The 26,493-nt window shown below is 38.2% G+C and overlaps 2 long non-coding RNA genes across 4 annotated transcripts in view; one reads left to right on the forward strand and one right to left on the reverse strand.

Moving 5' to 3' along the window:
- The window catches only part of LOC107078950 (uncharacterized), a 385,366-nt gene that overhangs the window by 31,765 nt on the left and 327,108 nt on the right, over nt 1–26,493 (forward strand). The gene's annotated exons all lie outside the window — the stretch shown is intronic.
- Nucleotides 21,642–24,936, reverse strand: LOC107078951 (uncharacterized). Of its 2 annotated transcripts, none has more exons than XR_001479904.2 (5): nt 24,629–24,936; nt 23,741–23,868; nt 23,231–23,349; nt 22,660–22,882; nt 21,642–21,781 (listed from the first exon to the last, which is right to left on the reverse strand). It is a non-coding gene; the product is annotated as an uncharacterized lncRNA (long non-coding RNA). The 2 variants fall into 2 exon arrangements; XR_001479903.2 differs by having other exon boundaries at nt 23,231–23,566.

Here is a 26,493-nt window from a genome sequence, read left to right on the forward strand (position 1 = left end):
AAGTCATGAATACTTCATCCGTACAGGCTTCATTAGTTAATTTCCCTTTACATTCAATGCAAATGCAAGAATTTGAGAGCAATAATCACTTTCTTTCAAACTTTAGCTTTTCGAACAAGTTGGACAACAGTGTCTTACAGGAAAAACCAGTGTACTGTATATGGGCATATAAGGACGGAAAAAAACATGAAGATACCATTGAAATATGATGTTTCCTAAGAATAAATCCTGTCCGAAAACACAGCCATGCAATCAAAAACTGCCTACATTTGTTAGAATCCTAACCCTAACCCTAGCTGGGGACTTTGCCTAGGTTAGGGTTGGGGTTTAGACCATCTTCAAAAGACTTTCCAGAATCTCTCACTGATCTGGGAGGAAAATAGACTGCACTAAATCAAGATATTCATCTTAAACCACCTCACTATACCAAACAGAATGTGGCATGAACTGTAAAATTCTATTGTTGAGAAGTAATCTGTTAGGAGACATTTCACGTGAAATTCCCTTCTCAATGAGCGTGGTTTCAGGCTTTATTAGTCTAAGAGTCATGAATACTTCATCAGTACTGGCTTCATTAGTTAACTTCCCTTTGCATTCAATGCAAATGCAACAATTTGAGAGCAATAATCACTTTCTTTCAAACTTTAGCTTTTAGAACAAGTTGGACAACAATGCCTTACTGGAGAAACCAATGTACGGTATATGGGCATATATGGACGGAAAAAAACATGAAGATACCATTGAAATATGATGTTTCCTAAGAATAAATCCTGTCCGAAAACACAGCCATGCAATCAAAAACTGCCTACATTTGTTAGAATCCTAACCCTAACCCTAGCTGGGGACTTTGCCTAGGTTAGGGTTGGGGTTTAGACCATCTTCAAAAGACTTTCCAGAATCTCTCACTGATCTGGGAGGAAAATAGACTGCACTAAATCAAGATATTCATCTTAAACCACCTCACTATACCAAACAGAATGTGGCATGAACTGTTAAATTCTATTGTTCAGAAGTAATCTGTTAGGAGACATTTCACGTGAAATTCCCTTCTCAATGAGCGTAGTTTCAGGCTTTATTAGTCTAAGAGTCATGAATACTTCATCCGTACTGGCTTCATTAGTTGTTTTCCCTTTGCATTCAATGCAAATGCAAGAATTTGAGAGCAATAATCAGTTTCTTTCAAACTTTAGCTTTTAGAACAAGTTGGACAACAATGCCTTACTGGAGAAACCAGTGTACTGTATATGGGCATATATGGACGGAAAAAAACATGAAGATACCATTGAAATATGATGTTTCCTAAGAATAAATCCTGTCCGAAAACACAGCCATGCAATCAAAAACTGCCTACATTTGTTAGAATCCTAACCCTAACCCTAGCTGGGGACTTTGCCTAGGTTCGGGTTGGGGTTTAGACCATCTTCAAAAGACTTTCCAGAATCTCTCACTGATCTGGGAGGAAAATAGACTGCACTAAATCAAGATATTCATCTTAAACCACCTCACTATACCAAACAGAATGTGGCATGAACTGTAAAATTCTATTGTTCAGAAGTAATCTGTTAGGAGACATTTCACGTGAAATTCCCTTCTCAATGAGCGTGGTTTCAGGCTTTATTAGTCTAAGAGTCATGAATACTTCATCAGTACTGGCTTCATTAGTTAACTTCCCTTTGCATTCAATGCAAATGCAACAATTTGAGAGCAATAATCACTTTCTTTCAAACTTTAGCTTTTAGAACAAGTTGGACAACAATCCCTTACTGGAGAAACCAATGTACTGTATATGGGCATATATGGACGGAAAAAAACATGAAGATACCATTGAAATATGATGTTTCCTAAGAATAAATCCTGTCCGAAAACACAGCCATGCAATCAAAAACTGCCTACATTTGTTAGAATCCTAACCCTAACCCTAGCTGGGGACTTTGCCTAGGTTAGGGTTGGGGTTTAGACCATCTTCAAAAGACTTTCCAGAATCTCTCACTGATCTGGGAGGAAATTAGACTGCACTAAATCAAGATATTCATCTTAAACCACCTCACTATACCAAACAGAATGTGGCATGAACTGTTAAATTCTATTGTTCAGAAGTAATCTGTTAGGAGACATTTCACGTGAAATTCCCTTCTCAATGAGCGTGGTTTCAGGCTTTATTAGTCTAAAAGTCATGAATACTTCATCCGTACAGGCTTCATTAGTTAATTTCCCTTTACATTCAATGCAAATGCAAGAATTTGAGAGCAATAATCACTTTCTTTCAAACTTTAGCTTTTCGAACAAGTTGGACAACAGTGTCTTACAGGAAAAACCAGTGTACTGTATATGGGCATATAAGGACGGAAAAAAACATGAAGATACCATTGAAATATGATGTTTCCTAAGAATAAATCCTGTCCGAAAACACAGCCATGCAATCAAAAACTGCCTACATTTGTTAGAATCCTAACCCTAACCCTAGCTGGGGACTTTGCCTAGGTTAGGGTTGGGGTTTAGACCATCTTCAAAAGACTTTCCAGAATCTCTCACTGATCTGGGAGGAAAATAGACTGCACTAAATCAAGATATTCATCTTAAACCACCTCACTATACCAAACAGAATGTGGCATGAACTGTTAAATTCTATTGTTCAGAAGTAATCTGTTAGGAGACATTTCACGTGAAATTCCCTTCTCAATGAGCGTGGTTTCAGGCTTTATTAGTCTATGAGTCATGAATACTTCATCAGTACAGGCTTCATTAGTTAATTTCCCTTTACATTCAATGCAAATGCAACAATTTGAGAGCAATAATCACTTTCTTTCAAACTTTAGCTTTTAGAACAAGTTGGACAACAATGCCTTACTGGAGAAAGCAATGTACTGTATATGGGCATATATGGACGGAAAAAAACATGAAGATACCATTGAAATATGATGTTTCCTAAGAATAAATCCTGTCCGAAAACACAGCCATGCAATCAAAAACTGCCTACATTTGTTAGAATCCTAACCCTAACCCTAGCTGGGGACTTTGCCTAGGTTAGGGTTGGGGTTTAGACCATCTTCAAAAGACTTTCAAGAATCTCTCACTGATCTGGGAGGAAATTAGACTGCACTAAATCAAGATATTCATCTTTAACCACCTCACTATACCAAACAGAATGTGGCATGAACTGTTAAATTCTATTGTTCAGAAGTAATCTGTTAGGAGACATTTCACGTGAAATTCCCTTCTCAATGAGCGTGGTTTCAGGCTTTATTAGTCTAAGAGTCATGAATACTTCATCCGTACTGGCTTCATTAGTTATTTTCCCTTTGCATTCAATGCAAATGCAAGAATTTGAGAGCAATAATCACTTTCTTTCAAACTTTAGCTTTTAGAACAAGTTGGACAACAGTGTCTTACAGGAAAAACCAGTGTACTGCATATGGGCATATATGGACGGAAAAAAACATGAAGATACCATTGAAATATGATGTTTCCTAAGAATAAATCCTGTCCGAAAACACAGCCATGCAATCAAAAACTGCCTACATTTGTTAGAATCCTAACCCTAACCCTAGCTGGGGACTTTGCCTAGGTTAGGGTTGGGGTTTAGACCATCTTCAAAAGACTTTCCAGAATCTCTCACTGATCTGGGAGGAAAATAGACTGCACTAAATCAAGATATTCATCTTAAACCACCTCACTATACCAAACAGAATGTGGCATGAACTGTAAAATTCTATTGTTCAGAAGTAATCTGTTAGGAGACATTTCACGTGAAATTCCCTTCTCAATGAGCATGGTTTCAGGCTTTATTAGTCTAAAAGTCATGAATACTTCACCAGTACAGGCTTCATTAGTTAATTTCCTTTTACATTCAATGCAAATGCAAGATTTTGAGAGCAATAATCACTTTCTTTCAAACTTTAGCTTTTAGAACAAGTTGGACAACAATGCCTTACTGGAGAATCCAGTGTACTGTATATGGGCATATATGGACGGAAAAAAACATGAAGATACCATTGAAATATGATGTTTCCTAAGAATAAATCCTGTCCGAAAACACAGCCATGCAATCAAAAACTGCCTACATTTGTTAGAATCCTAACCCTAACCCTAGCTGGGGACTTTCCCTAGGTTAGGGTTGGGGTTTAGACCATCTTCAAAAGACTTTCCAGAATCTTTCACTGATCTGGGAGGAAAATAGACTGCACTAAATCAAGATATTCATCTTAAACCACCTCACTATACCAAACAGAATGTGGCATGAACTGTTAAATTCTATTGTTCAGAAGTAATCTGTTAGGAGACATTTCACGTGAAATTCCCTTCTCAATGAGCGTAGTTTCAGGCTTTATTAGTCTAAGAGTCATAAATACTTCATCCGTACTGGCTTCATTAGTTGTTTTCCCTTTGCATTCAATGCAAATGCAAGAATTTGAGAGCAATAATCACTTTCTTTCAAACTTTAGCTTTCCGAACAAGTTGGACAACAGTGTCTTACAGGAAAAACCAGTGTACTGTATATGGGCATATAAGGACGGAAAAAAACATGAAGATACCATTGAAATATGATGTTTCCTAAGGATAAATCCTGTCTGAAAACACAGCCATGCAATCAAAAAACTGCCTACATTTGTTAGTATCCTAACCCTAACCCTAGCTGGGGACTTTGCCTAGGTTAGGGTTGGGGTTTAGACCATCTTCAAAAGACTTTCCAGAATCTCTCACTGATCTGGGAGGAAATTAGACTGCACTAAATCAAGATATTCATCTTAAACCACCTCACTATACCAAACAGAATGTAGCATGAACTGTAAAATTCTATTGTTGAGAAGTAATCTGTTAGGAGACATTTCACGTGAAATTCCCTTCTCAATGAGCGTGGTTTCAGGCTTTTTTAGTCTAAAAGTCATGAATACTTCATCCGTACAGGCTTCATTAGTTAATTTCCCTTTACATTCAATGCAAATGCAAGAATTTGAGAGCAATAATCACTTTCTTTCAAACTTTAGCTTTCCGAACAAGTTGGACAACAGTGTCTTACAGGAAAAACCAGTGTACTGTATATGGGCATATAAGGACGGAAAAAAACATGAAGATACCATTGAAATATGATGTTTCCTAAGAATAAATCCTGTCCGAAAACACAGCCATGCAATCAAAAACTGCCTACATTTGTTAGAATCCTAACCCTAACCCTAGCTGGGGACTTTGCCTAGGTTAGGGTTGGGGTTTAGACCATCTTCAAAAGACTTTCCAGAATCTCTCACTGATCTGGGAGGAAAATAGACTGCACTAAATCAAGATATTCATCTTAAACCACCTCACTATACCAAACAGAATGTGGCATGAACTGTAAAATTCTATTGTTGAGAAGTAATCTGTTAGGAGACATTTCACGTGAAATTCCCTTCTCAATGAGCGTGGTTTCAGGCTTTATTAGTCTAAGAGTCATGAATACTTCATCAGTACTGGCTTCATTAGTTAACTTCCCTTTGCATTCAATGCAAATGCAACAATTTGAGAGCAATAATCACTTTCTTTCAAACTTTAGCTTTTAGAACAAGTTGGACAACAATGCCTTACTGGAGAAACCAATGTACGGTATATGGGCATATATGGACGGAAAAAAACATGAAGATACCATTGAAATATGATGTTTCCTAAGAATAAATCCTGTCCGAAAACACAGCCATGCAATCAAAAACTGCCTACATTTGTTAGAATCCTAACCCTAACCCTAGCTGGGGACTTTGCCTAGGTTAGGGTTGGGGTTTAGAACATCTTCAAAAGACTTTCCAGAATCTCTCACTGATCTGGGAGGAAAATAGACTGCACTAAATCAAGATATTCATCTTAAACCACCTCACTATACCAAACAGAATGTGGCATGAACTGTTAAATTCTATTGTTCAGAAGTAATCTGTTAGGAGACATTTCACGTGAAATTCCCTTCTCAATGAGCGTAGTTTCAGGCTTTATTAGTCTAAGAGTCATGAATACTTCATCCGTACTGGCTTCATTAGTTGTTTTCCCTTTGCATTCAATGCAAATGCAAGAATTTGAGAGCAATAATCACTTTCTTTCAAACTTTAGCTTTCCGAACAAGTTGGAGAACAGTGTCTTACAGGAAAAACCAGTGTACTGTATATGGGCATATATGGACGGAAAAAAACATGAAGATACCATTGAAATATGATGTTTCCTAAGAATAAATCCTGTCCGAAAACACAGCCATGCAATCAAAAACTGCCTACATTTGTTAGAATCCTAACCCTAACCCTAGCTGGGGACTTTGCCTAGGTTAGGGTTGGGGTTTAGACCATCTTCAAAAGACTTTCCAGAATCTCTCACTGATCTGGGAGGAAAATAGACTGCACTAAATCAAGATATTCATCTTAAACCACCTCACTATACCAAACAGAATGTGGCATGAACTGTAAAATTCTATTGTTGAGAAGTAATCTGTTAGGAGACATTTCACGTGAAATTCCCTTCTCAATGAGCGTGGTTTCAGGCTTTATTAGTCTATGAGTCATGAATACTTCATCAGTACAGGCTTCATTAGTTAATTTCCCTTTACATTCAATGCAAATGCAACAATTTCAGAGCAATAATCACTTTCTTTCAAACTTTAGCTTTTAGAACAAGTTGGACAACAATGCCTTACTGGAGAAAGCAATGTACTGTATATGGGCATATATGGACGGAAAAAAACATGAAGATACCATTGAAATATGATGTTTCCTAAGAATAAATCCTGTCCGAAAACACAGCCATGCAATCAAAAACTGCCTACATTTGTTAGAATCCTAACCCTAACCCTAGCTGGGGACTTTGCCTAGGTTAGGGTTGGGGTTTAGACCATCTTCAAAAGACTTTCCAGAATCTCTCACTGATCTGGGAGGAAAATAGACTGCACTAAATCAAGATATTCATCTTAAACCACCTCACTATACCAAACAGAATGTGGCATGAACTGTAAAATTCTATTGTTGAGAAGTAATCTGTTAGGAGACATTTCACGTGAAATTCCCTTCTCAATGAGCATGGTTTCAGGCTTTATTAGTCTAAAAGTCATGAATACTTCACCAGTACAGGCTTCATTAGTTAATTTCCTTTTACATTCAATGCAAATGCAAGATTTTGAGAGCAATAATCACTTTCTTTCAAACTTTAGCTTTTAGAACAAGTTGGACAACAATGCCTTACTGGAGAATCCAGTGTACTGTATATGGGCATATATGGACGGAAAAAAACATGAAGATACCATTGAAATATGATGTTTCCTAAGAATAAATCCTGTCCGAAAACACAGCCATGCAATCAAAAACTGCCTACATTTGTTAGAATCCTAACCCTAACCCTAGCTGGGGACTTTCCCTAGGTTAGGGTTGGGGTTTAGACCATCTTCAAAAGACTTTCCAGAATCTTTCACTGATCTGGGAGGAAAATAGACTGCACTAAATCAAGATATTCATCTTAAACCACCTCACTATACCAAACAGAATGTGGCATGAACTGTTAAATTCTATTGTTCAGAAGTAATCTGTTAGGAGACATTTCACGTGAAATTCCCTTCTCAATGAGCGTAGTTTCAGGCTTTATTAGTCTAAGAGTCATAAATACTTCATCCGTACTGGCTTCATTAGTTGTTTTCCCTTTGCATTCAATGCAAATGCAAGAATTTGAGAGCAATAATCACTTTCTTTCAAACTTTAGCTTTCCGAACAAGTTGGACAACAGTGTCTTACAGGAAAAACCAGTGTACTGTATATGGGCATATAAGGACGGAAAAAAACATGAAGATACCATTGAAATATGATGTTTCCTAAGGATAAATCCTGTCTGAAAACACAGCCATGCAATCAAAAAACTGCCTACATTTGTTAGTATCCTAACCCTAACCCTAGCTGGGGACTTTGCCTAGGTTAGGGTTGGGGTTTAGACCATCTTCAAAAGACTTTCCAGAATCTCTCACTGATCTGGGAGGAAATTAGACTGCACTAAATCAAGATATTCATCTTAAACCACCTCACTATACCAAACAGAATGTAGCATGAACTGTAAAATTCTATTGTTGAGAAGTAATCTGTTAGGAGACATTTCACGTGAAATTCCCTTCTCAATGAGCGTGGTTTCAGGCTTTTTTAGTCTAAAAGTCATGAATACTTCATCCGTACAGGCTTCATTAGTTAATTTCCCTTTACATTCAATGCAAATGCAAGAATTTGAGAGCAATAATCACTTTCTTTCAAACTTTAGCTTTTCGAACAAGTTGGACAACAGTGTCTTACAGGAAAAACCAGTGTACTGTATATGGGCATATAAGGACGGAAAAAAACATGAAGATACCATTGAAATATGATGTTTCCTAAGAATAAATCCTGTCCGAAAACACAGCCATGCAATCAAAAACTGCCTACATTTGTTAGAATCCTAACCCTAACCCTAGCTGGGGACTTTGCCTAGGTTAGGGTTGGGGTTTAGACCATCTTCAAAAGACTTTCCAGAATCTCTCACTGATCTGGGAGGAAAATAGACTGCACTAAATCAAGATATTCATCTTAAACCACCTCACTATACCAAACAGAATGTGGCATGAACTGTAAAATTCTATTGTTGAGAAGTAATCTGTTAGGAGACATTTCACGTGAAATTCCCTTCTCAATGAGCGTGGTTTCAGGCTTTATTAGTCTAAGAGTCAAGAATACTTCATCAGTACTGGCTTCATTAGTTAATTTGCCTTTGCATTCAATGCAAATGCAAGAATTTGAGAGCAATAATCAGTTTCTTTCAAACTTTAGCTTTTAGAACAAGTTGGACAACAATGCCTTACTGGAGATACCAGTGTACTGTATATGGGCATATATGGACGGAAAAAAACATGAAGATACCATTGAAATATGATGTTTCCTAAGAATAAATCCTGTCCGAAAACACAGCCATGCAATCAAAAACTGCCTACATTTGTTAGAATCCTAACCCTAACCCTAGCTGGGGACTTTGCCTAGGTTAGGGTTGGGGTTTAGACCATCTTCAAAAGACTTTCCAGAATCTCTCACTGATCTGGGAGGAAAATAGACTGCACTAAATCAAGATATTCATCTTAAACCACCTCACTATACCAAACAGAATGTGGCATGAACTGTAAAATTCTATTGTTCAGAAGTAATCTGTTAGGAGACATTTCACGTGAAATTCCCTTCTCAATGAGCGTAGTTTCAGGCTTTATTAGTCTAAGAGTCATAAATACTTCATCCGTACTGGCTTCATTAGCTGTTTTCCCTTTGCATTCAATGCAAATGCAAGAATTTGAGAGCAATAATCACTTTCTTTCAAACTTTAGCTTTCCGAACAAGTTGGACAACAGTGTCTTACAGGAAAAACCAGTGTACTGTATATGGGCATATATGGACGGAAAAAAACATGAAGATACCATTGAAATATGATGTTTCCTAAGGATAAATCCTGTCCGAAAACACAGCCATGCAATCAAAAAACTGCCTACATTTGTTAGTATCCTAACCCTAACCCTAGCTGGGGACTTTGCCTAGGTTAGGGTTGGGGTTTAGACCATCTTCAAAAGACTTTCCAGAATCTCTCACTGATCTGGGAGGAAATTAGACTGCACTAAATCAAGATATTCATCTTAAACCACCTCACTATACCAAACAGAATGTAGCATGAACTGTAAAATTCTATTGTTGAGAAGTAATCTGTTAGGAGACATTTCACGTGAAATTCCCTTCTCAATGAGCGTGGTTTCAGGCTTTTTTAGTCTAAAAGTCATGAATACTTCATCCGTACAGGCTTCATTAGTTAATTTCCCTTTACATTCAATGCAAATGCAAGAATATGAGAGCAATAATCACTTTCTTTCAAACTTTAGCTTTCCGAACAAGTTGGACAACAGTGTCTTACAGGAAAAACCAGTGTACTGTATATGGGCATATATGGACGGAAAAAAACATGAAGATACCATTGAAATATGATGTTTCCTAAGGATAAATCCTGTCCGAAAACACAGCCATGCAATCAAAAAACTGCCTACATTTGTTAGTATCCTAACCCTAACCCTAGCTGGGGACTTTGCCTAGGTTAGGGTTGGGGTTTAGACCATCTTCAAAAGACTTTCCAGAATCTCTCACTGATCTGGGAGGAAATTAGACTGCACTAAATCAAGATATTCATCTTAAACCACCTCACTATACCAAACAGAATGTAGCATGAACTGTAAAATTCTATTGTTGAGAAGTAATCTGTTAGGAGACATTTCACGTGAAATTCCCTTCTCAATGACCGTGGTTTCAGGCTTTTTTAGTCTAAAAGTCATGAATACTTCATCCGTACAGGCTTCATTAGTTAATTTCCCTTTACATTCAATGCAAATGCAACAATTTGAGAGCAATAATCACTTTCTTTCAAACTTTAGCTTTTCGAACAAGTTGGACAACAGTGCCTTACAGGAAAAACCAGTGTACTGTATATGGGCATATATGGACGGAAAAAAACATGAAGATACCATTGAAATATGATGTTTCCTAAGAATAAATCCTGTCCGAAAACACAGCCATGCAATCAAAAACTGCCTACATTTGTTAGAATCCTAACCCTAACCCTAGCTGGGGACTTTGCCTAGGTTAGGGTTGGGGTTTAGACCATCTTCAAAAGACTTTCCAGAATCTCTCACTGATCTGGGAGGAAATTAGACTGCACTAAATCAAGATATTCATCTTAAACCACCTCACTTTACCAAACAGAATGTAGCATGAACTGTAAAATTCTATTGTTGAGAAGTAATCTGTTAGGAGACATTTCACGTGAAATTCCCTTCTCAATGAGCGTGGTTTCAGGCTTTATTAGTCTAAGAGTCATGAATACTTCATCAGTACTGGCTTCATTAGTTATTTTCCCTTTGCATTCAATGCAAATGCAAGAATTTGAGAGCAATAATCACTTTCTTTCAAACTTTAGCTTTTCGAACAAGTTGGACAACAGTGTCTTACAGGAAAAACCAGTGTACTGTATATGGGCATATAAGGACGGAAAAAAACATGAAGATACCATTGAAATATGATGTTTCCTAAGAATAAATCCTGTCCGAAAACACAGCCATGCAATCAAAAACTGCCTACATTTGTTAGAATCCTAACTCTAACCCTAGCTGGGGACTTTGCCTAGGTTAGGGTTGGGGTTTAGACCATCTTCAAAAGACTTTCAAGAATCTCTCACTGATCTGGGAGGAAATTAGACTGCACTAAATCAAGATATTCATCTTTAACCACCTCACTATACCAAACAGAATGTGGCATGAACTGTTAAATTCTATTGTTCAGAAGTAATCTTTTAGGAGACATTTCACGTGAAATTCCCTTCTCAATGAGCGTGGTTTCAGGCTTTATTAGTCTAAGAGTCATGAATACTTCATCCGTACTGGCTTCATTAGTTATTTTCCCTTTGCATTCAATGCAAATGCAAGAATTTGAGAGCAATAATCACTTTCTTTCAAACTTTAGCTTTCCGAACAAGTTGGACAACAGTGTCTTACAGGAAAAACCAGTGTACTGCATATGGGCATATATGGACGGAAAAAAACATGAAGATACCATTGAAATATGATGTTTCCTAAGAATAAATCCTGTCCGAAAACACAGCCATGCAATCAAAAACTGCCTACATTTGTTAGAATCTTAACCCTAACCCTAGCTGGGGACTTTGCCTAGGTTAGGGTTGGGGTTTAGACCATCTTCAAAAGACTTTCCAGAATCTCTCACTGATCTGGGAGGAAAATAGACTGCACTAAATCAAGATATTCATCTTAAACCACCTCACTATACCAAACAGAATGTGGCATGAACTGTTAAATTCTATTGTTCAGAAGTAATCTGTTAGGAGACATTTCACGTGAAATTCCCTTCTCAATGAGCGTGGTTTCAGGCTTTATTAGTCTAAGAGTCATGAATACTTCATCCGTACTGGCTTCATTAGTTATTTTCCCTTTGCATTCAATGCAAATGCAAAAATTTGAGAGCAATAATCACTTTCTTTCAAACTTTAGCTTTCCGAACAAGTTGGACAACAGTGTCTTACAGGAAAAACCAGTGTACTGTATATGGGCATATATGGACGGAAAAAAACATGAAGATACCATTGAAATATGATGTTTCCTAAGAATAAATCCTGTCCGAAAACACAGCCATGCAATCAAAAACTGCCTACATTTGTTAGAATCCTAACCCTAACCCTAGCTGGGGACTTTGCCTAGGTTAGGGTTGGGGTTTAGACCATCTTCAAAAGACTTTCCAGAATCTCTCACTGATCTGGGAGGAAAATAGACTGCACTAAATCAAGATATTCATCGTAAACCACCTCACTATACCAAACAGAATGTGGCATGAACTGTTAAATTCTATTGTTCAGAAGTAATCTGTTAGGAGACATTTCACGTGAAATTCCCTTCTCAATGAGCGTGGTTTCAGGCTTTATTAGTCTAAGAGTCATGAATACTTCATCAGTACTGGCTTCATTAGTTATTTTCCCTTTGCATTCAATGCAAATGCAAGAATTTGAGAGCAATAATCACTTTCTTTCAAACTTTAGCTTTTCGAACAAGTTGGACAACAGTGTCTTACAGGAAAAACCAGTGTACTGTATATGGGCATATAAGGACGGAAAAAAACATGAAGATACCATTGAAATATGATGTTTCCTACGAATAAATCCTGTCCGAAAACACAGCCATGCAATCAAAAACTGCCTACATTTGTTAGAATCCTAACCCTAACCCTAGCTGGGGACTTTGCCTAGGTTAGGGTTGGGGTTTAGACCATCTTCAAAAGACTTTCCAGAATCTCTCACTGATCTGGGAGGAAATTAGACTGCACTAAATCAAGATATTCATCTTAAACCACCTCACTATACCAAACAGAATGTAGCATGAACTGTAAAATTCTATTGTTGAGAAGTAATCTGTTAGGAGACATTTCACGTGAAATTCCCTTCTCAATGAGCGTGGTTTCAGGCTTTTTTAGTCTAAAAGTCATGAATACTTCATCCGTACAGGCTTCATTAGTTAATTTCCCTTTACATTCAATGCAAATGCAAGAATTTGAGAGCAATAATCACTTTCTTTCAAACTTTAGCTTTCCGAACAAGTTGGACAACAGTGTCTTACAGGAAAAACCAGTGTACTGTATATGGGCATATAAGGACGGAAAAAAACATGAAGATACCATTGAAATATGATGTTTCCTAAGAATAAATCCTGTCCGAAAACACAGCCATGCAATCAAAAACTGCCTACATTTGTTAGAATCCTAACCCTAACCCTAGCTGGGGACTTTGCCTAGGTTAGGGTTGGGGTTTAGACCATCTTCAAAAGACTTTCCAGAATCTCTCACTGATCTGGGAGGAAAATAGACTGCACTAAATCAAGATATTCATCTTAAACCACCTCACTATACCAAACAGAATGTAGCATGAACTGTAAAATTCTATTGTTGAGAAGTAATCTGTTATGAGACATTTCACGTGAAATTCCCTTCTCAATGAGCGTGGTTTCAGGCTTTATTAGTCTAAAAGTCATGAATACTTCATCAGTACAGGCTTCATTAGTTAATTTCCCTTTACATTCAATGCAAATGCAAGAATTTGAGAGCAATAATCACTTTCTTTCAAACTTTAGCTTTTCGAACAAGTTGGACAACAGTGCCTTACAGGAAAAACCAGTGTACTGTATATGGGCATATATGGACGGAAAAAAACATGAAGATACCATTGAAATATGATGTTTCCTAAGAATAAATCCTGTCCGAAAACACAGCCATGCAATCAAAAACTGCCTACATTTGTTAGAATCCTAACCCTAACCCTAGCTGGGGACTTTGCCTAGGTTAGGGTTGGGGTTTAGACCATCTTCAAAAGACTTTCCAGAATCTCTCACTGATCTGGGAGGAAATTAGACTGCACTAAATCAAGATATTCATCTTAAACCACCTCACTATACCAAACAGAATGTGGCATGAACTGTTAAATTCTATTGTTCAGAAGTAATCTGTTAGGAGACATTTCACGTGAAATTCCCTTCTCAATGAGCGTGGTTTCAGGCTTTATTAGTCTAAGAGTCATGAATACTTCATCCGTACTGGCTTCATTAGTTATTTTCCCTTTACATTCAATGCAAATGCAAGAATTTGAGAGCAATAATCACTTTCTTTCAAACTTTAGCTTTTAGAACAAGTTGGACAACAATGCCTTACTGGAGAAACCAATGTACTGTATATGGGCATATATGGACGGAAAAAAACATGAAGATACCATTGAAATATGATGTTTCCTAAGAATAAATCCTGTCCGAAAACACAGCCATGCAATCAAAAACTGCCTACATTTGTTAGAATCCTAACCCTAACCCTAGCTGGGGACTTTGCCTAGGTTAGGGTTGGGGTTTAGACCATCTTCAAAAGACTTTCCAGAATCTCTCACTGATCTGGGAGGAAAATAGACTGCACTAAATCAAGATATTCATCTTAAACCACCTCACTTTACCAAACAGAATGTGGCATGAACTGTTAAATTCTATTGTTGAGAAGTAATCTGTTAGGAGACATTTCACGTGAAATTCCCTTCTCAATGAGCGTGGTTTCAGGCTTTATTAGTCTAAAAGTCATAAATACTTTATCAGTACAGGCTTCATTAGTTAATTTCCCTTTGCATTCAATGCAAATGCAACAATTTGAGAGCAATAATCACTTTCTTTCAAACTTTAGCTTTTCGAACAAGTTGGACAACAGTGCCTTACAGGAAAAACCAGTGTACTGTATGTGGGCATATATGGACGGAAAAAAACATGAAGATACCATTGAAATATGATGTTTCCTAAGATTAAATCCTGTCCGAAAACACAGCCATGCAATCAAAAACTGCCTACATTTGTTAGAATCCTAACCCTAACCCTAGCTGGGGACTTTGCCTAGGTTAGGGTTGGGGTTTAGACCATCTTCAAAAGACTTTCAAGAATCTCTCACTGATCTGGGAGGAAAATAGACTGCACTAAATCAAGATATTCATCTTAAACCACCTCACTATACCAAACAGAATGTAGCATGAATTGTAAAATTCTATTGTTCAGAAGTAATCTGTTAGGAGACATTTCACGTGAAATTCCCTTCTCAATGAGCGTGGTTTCAGGCTTTATTAGTCTAAGAGTCATGAATACTTCATCCGTACAGGCTTCATTAGTTAATTTCCCTTTACATTCAATGCAAATGCAAGAATTTGAGAGCAATAATCACTTTCTTTCAAACTTTAGCTTTCCGAACAAGTTGGACAACAATGCCTTACAGGAAAAACCAGTGTACTGTATATGGGCATATATGGACGGAAAAAAACATGAAGATACCATTGAAATATGATGTTTCCTAAGAATAAATCCTGTCCGAAAACACAGCCATGCAATCAAAAACTGCCTACATTTGTTAGAATCCTAACCCTAACCCTAGCAGGGGACTTTGCCTAGGTTAGGGTTGGGGTTTAGACCATCTTCAAAAGACTTTCCAGAATCTCTCACTGATCTGGGAGGAAAATAGACTGCACTAAATCAAGATATTCATCTTAAACCACCTCACTATACCAAACAGAATGTGGCATGAACTGTTAAATTCTATTGTTGAGAAGTAATCTGTTAGGAGACATTTCACGTGAAATTCCCTTCTCAATGAGCGTGGTTTCAGGCTTTATTAGTCTAAGAGTCATGAATACTTCATCCGTACTGGCTTCATTAGTTAATTTCCCTTTGCATTCAATGCAAATGCAAGAATTTGAGAGCAATAATCACTTTCTTTCAAACTTTAGCTTTTCGAACAAGTTGGACAACAGTGTCTTACAGGAAAAACAGTGTACTGTATATGGGCATATATTGTCGGAAAAAAACATGAAGATACCATTGAAATATGATGTTTCCTAAGAATAAATCCTGTCCGAAAACACAGCCATGCAATCAAAAACTGCCTACATTTGTTAGAATCCTAACCCTAACCCTAGCTGGGGACTTTGCCTAGGTTAGGGTTGGGGTTTAGACCATCTTCAAAAGACTTTCCAGAATCTCTCACTGATCTGGGAGGAAAATAGACTGCACTAAATCAAGATATTCATCGTAAACCACCTCACTATACCAAACAGAATGTGTCACTAATGGTAAATGTCTAATGGAAATGTATCACTAATAGAAAAATCACTTTCTTTGAAGCTTTTGATTTTAGGAGATGTAGACAAATGTCCATCATAGGACATTGCAGTGTCCTGTCCTGTATATTAATCTCGTCACAGGCCTGTATTTCACTTGTCTTTGATTGTTGTTTCATCTCATTTATCCTCTTTCTCTAATACATTGTCACTCAACACCTTTATGCTCTGTTGTTTAGGTTCTTTTTGTATCTTATAAGAGGTTAGTTAACACAAATTTGAGATATTCCAGGATGAAAAGAGAATACAGAAAGCACAACGTTTCATCTGTGTAGCCTTCGAAATGTTGTGTTTTCTCTTTTCTCTTTTCAGTATGTAATAAACCTCTTACTTGTTCCTTTGCACCCACCCACCTGAACAAATCAGAGATGAATATCATGACTTTCACAAAGTCTGCCATGTCCCCTTAAATATCTCAACAACAGGATGAATACTTCAACATGATTGGAGAAGGATTTGCATATAAAATTCCCAAGTAGCACCACTTACTGGAGAGGCAGGAATCTGGAAAACTGGGAGAAGGACAGTGATCCAGGCGAGGAGCTCCATGTCTAAAAGGATCTGAGCAGCAGTGAAGGTGCTGGGATGAGAGTTCTGTAGCAGTCTGGCTGGAGGTGTCCAGTGTCCCAGTCTTTTTTTTAAAGATGTTCTTTTTTTTTAAATGTATACTTACTGCATAACTAAGCTGGAGTGAGCTCCTTCCCATATTCAAGATCTGTTAGAAGCCACAACACATCTTCCTTGATAGATCCAGTAGACAATGGAATCGGAGCTGAACTGAAAAACATAGCATAATGAAGGAACAAGGACATTTGGCAGATGAGGACACAATCATGTGACATCCATAATTTTTCCACTGTAGTCCATGTAGATTTAAGGTCTTGGCATTCATGTCTATGAAAACTCAAGCACTCACAAGCATTTTACTAGAAAAATAATGAAGAATCTGAAATAGAAAATAAGTTCAACAAAATAGTGTTCCATATATTCAATTAATATATTTATATTTAAATATTTCCTATTTTAAAACTATACAGGACATCTCTCCTTAAAAGGCCATTAACGACTACAGCACCTTTACCAGATATCAAACTGGTTAACAGTATACTGTCCTTCCTGGTATAGCATGATATTTAATATTGATGCAATGCAACACTACAATTGTAACAAATATCAAACAACTACAATGATCCCAGGCTTCTTTTTGGCAGAATGAAGAATTCACCTATGAAACAAATGTTGGTATATAAAAGGCCATAGTAAACAAAGTAGAACATCATAATAGCCAACAAAGCACATTGATGTACTGTAGAGTGAGAAGGTTGTGCAATGTAACACCCTGATCTCCATGCCAATGTCCCAAGGACCTTGTTCCAGAGTAGAAAGAACCAAATGCTGCACATAGTAGTGGGGGAGGAAATAGAGGAAACTGTGGCAAAATTTACTCTCAATATCTGCCCTTCCATGTGCATATCACTGAGTGTGAGATTCCTCAGAAATGTTACTTGTGTCAATTACTAAACTGCCAACAAGAAGTGGCACAACATGGTCCTCTTTCAATCTTAGCCTTTCTTATTATTTGGACAGAGATCTTGTGAGCAAGGTGCAAGATACACCTAAGAGCCTTAATATCACTTTTCCTGGAGAGCAGTGGGGAAGAGCAGTGCGTGGGAAGAGAATGGGCTGTAGCGTCACCACACCGCCATGTGGTTTTGTGTTGGAGAGAACAGTTTATTCTTCTGAAGATCTGAGCTTCGACTATGCAAGTGAATTAACATAACGTTAACAAAACTTGTGAAATTCCTTGGACAGCCCACCAGGTCCTCCTGTCTGCAAGGGAGGTAGTTCTCATTTACTGGGTGTTGGAAAAGTCTGAAACTCTCAAAACTACACGGACATGATTTGATTAGGAATCATAATGTAACTGATGAATCTAAAATATGAAGTGTAGTAGGCAGGAACATGAAACCTTATTGAGGATTGACTTGGATCTGATTCATTTTAAAACCTGAATACAATGACACTACTGGTGACCAACCTGATCTCTTGTCCCAGTTACTTGTATAACTCTACTGGTGCTGCACAGGCCTGGTTTAACAAGACCATTAACATGGGTCTCCTGCTACTGTATATCTGTATCCAATTCCTGCTCTGATCCTCCTAGAAGACAATTTCTCCAATAGGTCCCAGGCAATAGGTCTATTCTCTAGGGTAATTCTTTACAAAACAAAACCATTCACATCTCTACTACAGTACATCAAAACTTTAGATTTCTGTTTACTTTTCAACAATCTACTTGAGAGACGTCAATGAGCCTGTGCAAGATCCCAGTTTATTAAAGTATTCATTATGCTCTGATTTAGTTTTTTTTTAATTCAGTACAATTTGTTAAACATTTATTTTGTCAGTTTTGCATATTGCTCACATCAACTTATGAAAATGACCTGCTGGTATAAAAGAGTACACAAACAAGTCACGTTGTAAAAATGTATCAACCAAATACCTTAGTAATTAAATAATATCCATTCATGTGTTGTTGGAAGTTCATGTGTTGTGTTAAGGGAGAGCTTAGTTAATTTTAAACCCTGGTATTTTGTGTTGAGGCCATTAATCCTCCTTATATGATGTAACAGTTTTAATTAGTATTGTACTGTATGAAGGTTGAGATAGGATCTCATATCCTGGATGCCAGAAGAACAACAGCAGGTGATGTAGACAGGAAATGAACACATTTGACCTCTCTAGTGGCTGAAACTCTGAATGTAGGTTGACATGAACAACATACAGCTTTATCTCTCATACAGAACACATACAGTAGATCAGATCATACTGTATATTCAAGACCATATTAGATTAAGTGCAAATAATAGAATAATAATTACATACGGTGTTTTGATGAAAGACTAGATGGAAACAGTCATTCCTCAGGAAGATGCCTTGATTATCAGTTCTCATAAAAAACTATGGCTAATTTTAATTTTGTTACATGAGAGACTAATGGCACAGTCAGGTATATTATTTTTGTGTGAACCCACTCATCATGAACATGGGTCATGATTAACTTGATCACAACATGTCTGTACGTGCAAAAGTACCAAACTAAGTTTATTTAGTTTTACAAACTTTGTGGAATGCTTTCCCTGAAATATACCTGTATCATTTTACATATGAAGTACAAATATTTTACTGAAAGAAGTATTTACTTTTTTGGGTATAAATGAACATCTTTTACTTACTCAAATGAGCCTCTAATATAAAATGAGTTTCCCCCACAAACACCATGAGATCTGTAAATGTTTCCTCATTTCATGCTCTTTAACTGTTCAATCATGGTGAATAAACATGTTTGAGTGGAAATGAAAATATCATATCAATGTGTTGTCATTTCATTAATACTGACTAATGTTCACACTTCCAAAACAATTTAACAATTGAGAATATTTACACAGATTATTTGGGAGGCTCATTATTCATTTAAATGCAGGTAACCAAAAACAAAAAAATGAGAATGTATTCTTCTTTTTTAATCTAACTAAAGAATTATAATTTCATCACATGATCTCAAATACAAACAACTTTTTTAGCAATGAGATCCCAGTCAGTTTAAGCCTTTACCTGCACTTATAGAGAAATCCTGTTCTCTCTCAATGCTGTGGAACTATGTGTCCAAGTGGCTGCCTTGCTTTCTCACTGCATGAGGACTGACCCTGAAACAACCCCATGCTTGGACCAGGTGCAGCCAATTAGCCATTGTATTGACACCTGAGAAGAATGACTGTGTCCTCAGCACTGGGTTCAGTGATTCCTCAAGGCAGCTTCTTTAGCAGCTTTGAAATGCAAAAATCCATCCTATTTTCTTTAATTGAGAGCTAAATGAAAAAAAATCGAATAACCAATAATGTAAGGAGAGTATATAGTATTTGTTTTGTGTGAAATACTCTTTAAAAAAATTCAGTTTTGACAAAGCTGCATCAGAAAGAGGCATGTAGCTCATCCTTAGGTGCAGAAGAGGGCGCCATTCTCTACTCGGGTCTTCCTCTCTGGTTTAGTCAGCCCAGGTTTACATTGGCAGTATCAAGCGAGCAATGGCTCTTTGGGAAGCCCTAATTCTAGACAGGCCATGTTCATTCCTGAAGGATTATTCATTTGCAGGTCAGGGAGAGGAGCTCTAATCTACATTTTGATTCAATAAGGGAGGAAGATATTAATAGCCTATTCAAAATGATCCCTTGGTTCCTGGCACTTTGACATTCACATTTCTGCACGAATGTGAAAATATTCCAAAAAAAATAGAACACGTCGTCCAATAACTCACAGGGGAATATTCTACGTTGATGTTTCCTGGGCTAAACATACTGTGTTTGTTTATCCCAGTAATATTGACACACGGCTGCACCACTAAGATTAAAGACAGCATGAATTCCAGTGGTGCAGGAGCTTGGAGTGCCATCACACAGCTACTGGGTGCTTGGTTCCTGACGGGGTCGCCTTCTTTAGCAGGAGAATTTTTTTTTTTGCCGGTTTAAAATTTACTTTATAGCCAATAGCGTAGTCAGGGGAAACTCCATTAATTGAACTGTACAAGACGGTAGAATTATCACGTCAGCTGATAGTGTTTCCCCTCTCAAAAACAGAAGGCAATGTTTGTTGAACAGGTCGTGTAAAACTTTAAGCATGCGTGTGCATACTGTATGTAGAGAGTAGAAAGAGACCTTAGGTCGATGAAAAGGTGTTTCTTCCAGCGTCAGATATTCTTTTGGTAAGGAGCTCATTGAAGGCTATTCTCACCAGTAGCCGGTGAACTCGTAGCTAAGTAGTGCAGTTATAAGCTTTTAGATGTGTAACAGTGCGGCAGTGGGTGGAGCCGCGGTCAACGCAAGTAAAAGCCGACGCCCCGTTTGAGGGTGTGAGGTCTGCAAAACCCGAAAAGAAAAGGCACAGCGGTCTCCAGTCTGGACCATCGCTATTTAGCGGGGTCCAGACTGGAAGAAAAGCAGAGCGGGGCAAAAATAAATAAAAAAAAAACTCAACCTGTACCCACTGCATCCTCGCAGCGGGATAGGAGGGGGGACTTTTTTTTTTAAAAAGCAAAAGCCTCGGCCTCAACGCTCCCTTCACAACCCCTCCCCCCAGGGACTGGAGCTGGAAGGTTCCCCTTTGCTGGGGGCTGCTCAGTGCGTCTTAAAGGGCCTCACAGGTGCAGCTCGTCCTTAATTAATTAGCCAGGGCAGCTGTGGTTGTCAAGACAACGCGTCGCCCTAAATTCAGCGCGCAGCTCAGTCAAACTCACACATGACGGAGGCCACAAACCAAGAGCTGGAACAGCCTCTGCTGCCGTCTTGCCACAGGACTGCTGGACCTGCAGTGGCAGGCGTTTAAGATTGCTATGCGTTTCAAGTGCAACAGTAATTAAAAGGCTGTAATACGCATCGTTTTAATTTTTATTGCAAAACGTGAAAGTCTTGATCTTGACATTCTTCTTCAGTGTTTCACCAAAGTGGTCTGTGTAAGAGTCCTCTTCATAGAGGAGCTTGCTGCTTCTTGTCCCCTTCACCAAAGTGACCTGAAAGAGGCACATAATTAGAGCCTGCACAACCAAACACCTTGATCCACATACAACTCATTTAAAAGAAGGGACAGAATTTGAGCTTCTATAGACTGATGGTCTTTTGGAACTGTCATGTTTGCATTATATCTTATTTCACTTAAACCCTGGTATAACCTAGCAGGAGCTAGGTTGTGTGTTAAGATGTCTTGGTGTCTAGAATTGGTCTCTTTAGGTTTCCATTGTAGTTGAATTGTTTTGGTCAAAATATTTCAAATTAATATTGGCTCGGAGGGGGTTGTGTCTGACTCCTCTGTGACGCCCACTGTCATGTGCTGTACTATTTGACATGTGGAGAGTCTGCAGTGCCTCAGAAGATCTTCCAGTCTACCATCTAAAGCAGGAATGGTCCTGTGTGCTAAAAGGCAGCTAGCAAGCTGTAGAGGCGTCTGGTAGTACCAGGCTGAGGCTACTCAAGTGATTCAAGCAGAGAGACCTCACAGACATTTGACCAGAGTGGATCACTGCATATACAGCCCCGCTAATTGTCGGGAGTGAAGTGGTCAAAATCTATTCAAACAGCCTTTAGTATACGAGCTGATCAGAGCCATCTACCTGAACTCTTCACTGCTTCGTCTTCTCTGTTCCCTACTCAATTAGTCAAACTTGGCCTCAGGTGAAGATTAGGTGTATAAAAGATGCATGTCCATGATCTTAAAGGCCAATGACTCAGAATCACACATTTCAAAGAGAACACTTAACTTCCTTCTATTTTCATAGCTAAGGAAGTGTACATTACCACAAAAAAAAAAACAATTGTGTATTGTGATATAGAAACGCAAACTTGGATATTATTTTACACTTCAGTGGATCTTCTTTCTTGTGATTTGCCTTACCTGAATGATATGCTGAAGCCCCTGTTGCTGACAGGCCCATCGGTATGGAACTCAATCACAAGAACAGGGCCAAAAGATTGGATGGGAGTAGGTGTACTGGAGCCACAGAGCTTTGGCCCAATAAAGCTTTTAAACGCGACATCGTATATCGAAATGTGGTCAGATGTGCAGCCCTCCGAGTCTTGTATGTCCATCGTCTCAAAGGATAATGAGATCTAGATTTCTAAATAAAAAGGAAAGGTCTTCTCATTTTTTGTGCTGCGAGTCTTACGTTCCCCCCCACAAGTACAGATATTTCACTGGAAAGAATCACATGCTTTTTTCAGGATGTGGAAAACGATAGTTAATCTTAAATATTAAAGTGGGTTAGGATGAAAGCACAATTAGTCCAGCAAGAGTCTAATAACCCCATTCCATGAAATTCTTACATGTACAACCTTAATAGTTTACCTGTTGAGCTTGAATAAATTGAAGTTTTGCCAGGTTTTATAAATGAAATGAAGACCAAATTGGCAGAATACATCAGGTTTTATTAACGGTATAAAGCTCGCAAATAAAAAGTAACACTCACCGGTGACTTTGCTTCTATGCGCCACAGGCAGTTTTTGTTGTTGGGGTACACATTAGGGTCGTTAGTGGAATAAATCTTCCCTGTGCCTTCTGATGAGACCCTGACAGTCATTCCACAACCTTAAAGTTCAAATGAACGAAGAACTAGAGTGGAGGCAGAACTGTATTGATTTAAAAACCTTGTTACCTAGCAGGTAAGTAATGCTGGGCTTCTGGGAAACAAGATGACTAGAAATAGAGCTCATTCAGCCTAACAAGATGGGACCAACAACAGGACTCCTCCTGAGGCAGGAGGGAGTAGTTGTCATAGTTGATGTCTGCGTCTTCGATTCTCCATCTAATCAAATGGAACAAAACAGTATTGATTGTACAGTAAACCACAGCCTGATTGCTCAGAAAAGACGTTTATGCCGATGTGGAAGAATCTCGGAGACTTGCAGGTCTAGGGCAGTATTAGTGTGGCAGGTCAAAGGCAGAGAAAGAGTACAGGATGAATCTGAACGAGGCTCACTGCAGTCGTAGAGTCTGTTGATCTTCAAGGTGTCGATGCCAGTCAGCCAGCTGTCCATTCCGATTTGTCTTGTGCCGTCAGGAAAGGGCACCAGTGTTTGCAGACCATGTGGTTTAGCAAAAGCATCCCTGCAAAGAAAGAGAAAAATCAGTTCTTCGTCTATACATTGATCACATTGTTTTCATTCTGACGTTCAGCTGAATGCATGAGGAAAAGGAAAAATCAATGATCAATACTAAAGCTAGTGGCAAATTAACCACATGCCTTTACAAGCAATATCCCAAAATAGGAACTGACAAGGTCATTCCAGAAAATTATCATTTATCTGATAGTTTTATACCTCTGAGCTTATTAAAAGAGGAGAGTAGACATCAGTAGGAGGTTCCTTCCCTTACTCAGTTTGTTGCAAGAGTACAAGAAAGCTTTAACTGGAGCTGCATTATTAAATGAGAACAGAACTAGAGTCTGGGATACAGGCTATTTAAGAACATACAGCAGGGACGTGGATGGTAGACAGGATGTTAAAGCTGCAAGAATATTCAATATCCTTTATTGTGTTGACTTTACCCCAAGACGGCAATGACACACTTACCACAATGAGAACAGATATAGCCACAGCCACATAATTCCAATAAAAGGCAATAAGAAGGTACTACACTAGATTCCAAATAGGCAAAAAGTATGGAATGATTTATCACTTGCCATGTCCCCCCCCCCACCCCCAATGTTGCAGTTATGCATTTCATACAGTACGTAAAACCTCCTTTCTGTTAAAGACAGCATTGTCGTTACAGGAAAGATTACGAGGGACCTGATAGACATTCAGAAACCTCAAAGGAACCAGTGAAGAGCTTCTACAGTGCCAGAAGTCGTCACAAGTACACTTACACTTGAGAACAGACCTTCATGGTTTTGGATCACCGTCCTGCTGCCCAGTGAGTTCGGAGGCCTGCTTTTGGACCTGGGCAGACAAGAAGCTCCTGTGTCTTTCAGGATTTCTTCTGCTGCTGCTGCCATCCTCAGGGACACCACCGACAGAGACCAGTGAGTCAGTTCCAGAGGCTCAGGCCACGACTCTCCCTCCCTCCTGCTTCACACATGGGCTCAGGCTCACTTGCACTTCCTCCACATTTTTAACTTCCCATCAGTTTGATCCAGGTTTTTCCTTTTCGTCTGTCCTTGAAACCTTCCAGAAGAGTTACGCTTCCTGGCAAATTCTAATCTGGTCATTTCGTTTTTAGTGCTGATGAGTGACTTGCATCTCGCAGTGCACAGTAAATTAAAATACTTTCACTCCTGACTTCTGGAGATTGTCTACAGCCCCTTTGCCTGTTATTTTAGTGTTTTTTCTTCATAGTTCTAGTGAAGATTCTGTCATCAACTGCTGTCGTCTTCCTTAGATGAACTGCTCTTTATCCATTGCTTATTGCTCCAGTAGGTTTTCTTTTTCAAGATGGTTTGTACTATTGATTTCACAATGTCCAGTCTTTCAGCAGTGGTTCTAACTGGAATCCTCTTTGCATCTTCTAGCTTTTTCCACCATTGACAACTCATTATTTAACATCTTGCCTTACCCCTAAACTCAAGAAGCAGATTAAAAAAAAAAAGCTCCAAACCTTGGAATCAAGGCTATATACTCACAGCTCTTGCACTTTTTTTCAATTAATGCAATATTGAACACCTGAGCAAATAGAACAGCTGACAGCCATTTGTCCCAGTAATTATGCTCACCTGATTGAACACAACAAATGACATTGTTCTAACATGGATTAACATGTATACAAAATAATACCTAGAACTAAAATTCTGTACCTTTCACTTACATTGATCTTAAATACAAATTTCATTGGTATACAGCAAAAATGTCAAATTTCACCTCACTGTCCCGATATTTTTACTTTTCACTGTATGTTTTTTTTACCTTGTTTAGAAGAAGCAGTGAAGGCATTTTAGTAAAATACTCAGTGTCTAAAAGATTGTGATGCAAATGTGAACAAAATGGTCCCATTTTCTGCTTCATCTTTATGTTCTTTATTGCCATGTGAGAGAGGGAGCTTCCTGAGGGGTTTTGAGTCTGTTTATAGTATCTGCTGTATCTGTATCTAATCATCTGAATTAGAAACTTTTAATGCTCACACCTTTCCTGTGCTGTTTGACCTCCAATACATATTGCCTTGGCAGCAGTAAGAATACAAGATGGACATGAATTCACTCATTGTACTGCATTAGTGCAGGACAGTGGAACCTGTTTAAAAAAGTCAAAAGCTTCAGCGGGCGTGACCAGTCCTGAGGTAATCAGGACATTCCAGTAAAAGCACAGGGTGCAGATTTGAGATACAGCAGAATGCACAGCCTGAGTGAAGGGCTGTGGTCACTATCTGTGTAAATTGACCTTTATTGAAAAGTAGTTTAGAAACATTGACCTGCAGATAAGGTGTTGAGGCCATTGTTCCTCTTGTGTAGAAGACCATTTGGGCTATCATTACTGTAGCTGGTTAATTACAGTTTGCTCATGTACAGAGCTCAAAGAACAATCTCCCAGACTGCTCTCAGTTTTATGTCTTGGAACCCTCACACCTGCTGATTTCTATTCCTGATTATATATAATTAGACTAATCTAGCTATCTAATATCTAATTAGCACTTTGAGAAGCCACCTTTAAAGGCACTATATAAAATAACGTTTATTATCATTAATAATGTTAATGATTAATTGTATGATAATTAATATAATTAATAATTAATATAATTAGT

The sequence above is a fragment of the Lepisosteus oculatus genome, chromosome 19 (assembly GCF_040954835.1).
Source record: "Lepisosteus oculatus isolate fLepOcu1 chromosome 19, fLepOcu1.hap2, whole genome shotgun sequence".
Lineage (NCBI taxonomy): Eukaryota > Metazoa > Chordata > Actinopteri > Semionotiformes > Lepisosteidae > Lepisosteus > Lepisosteus oculatus.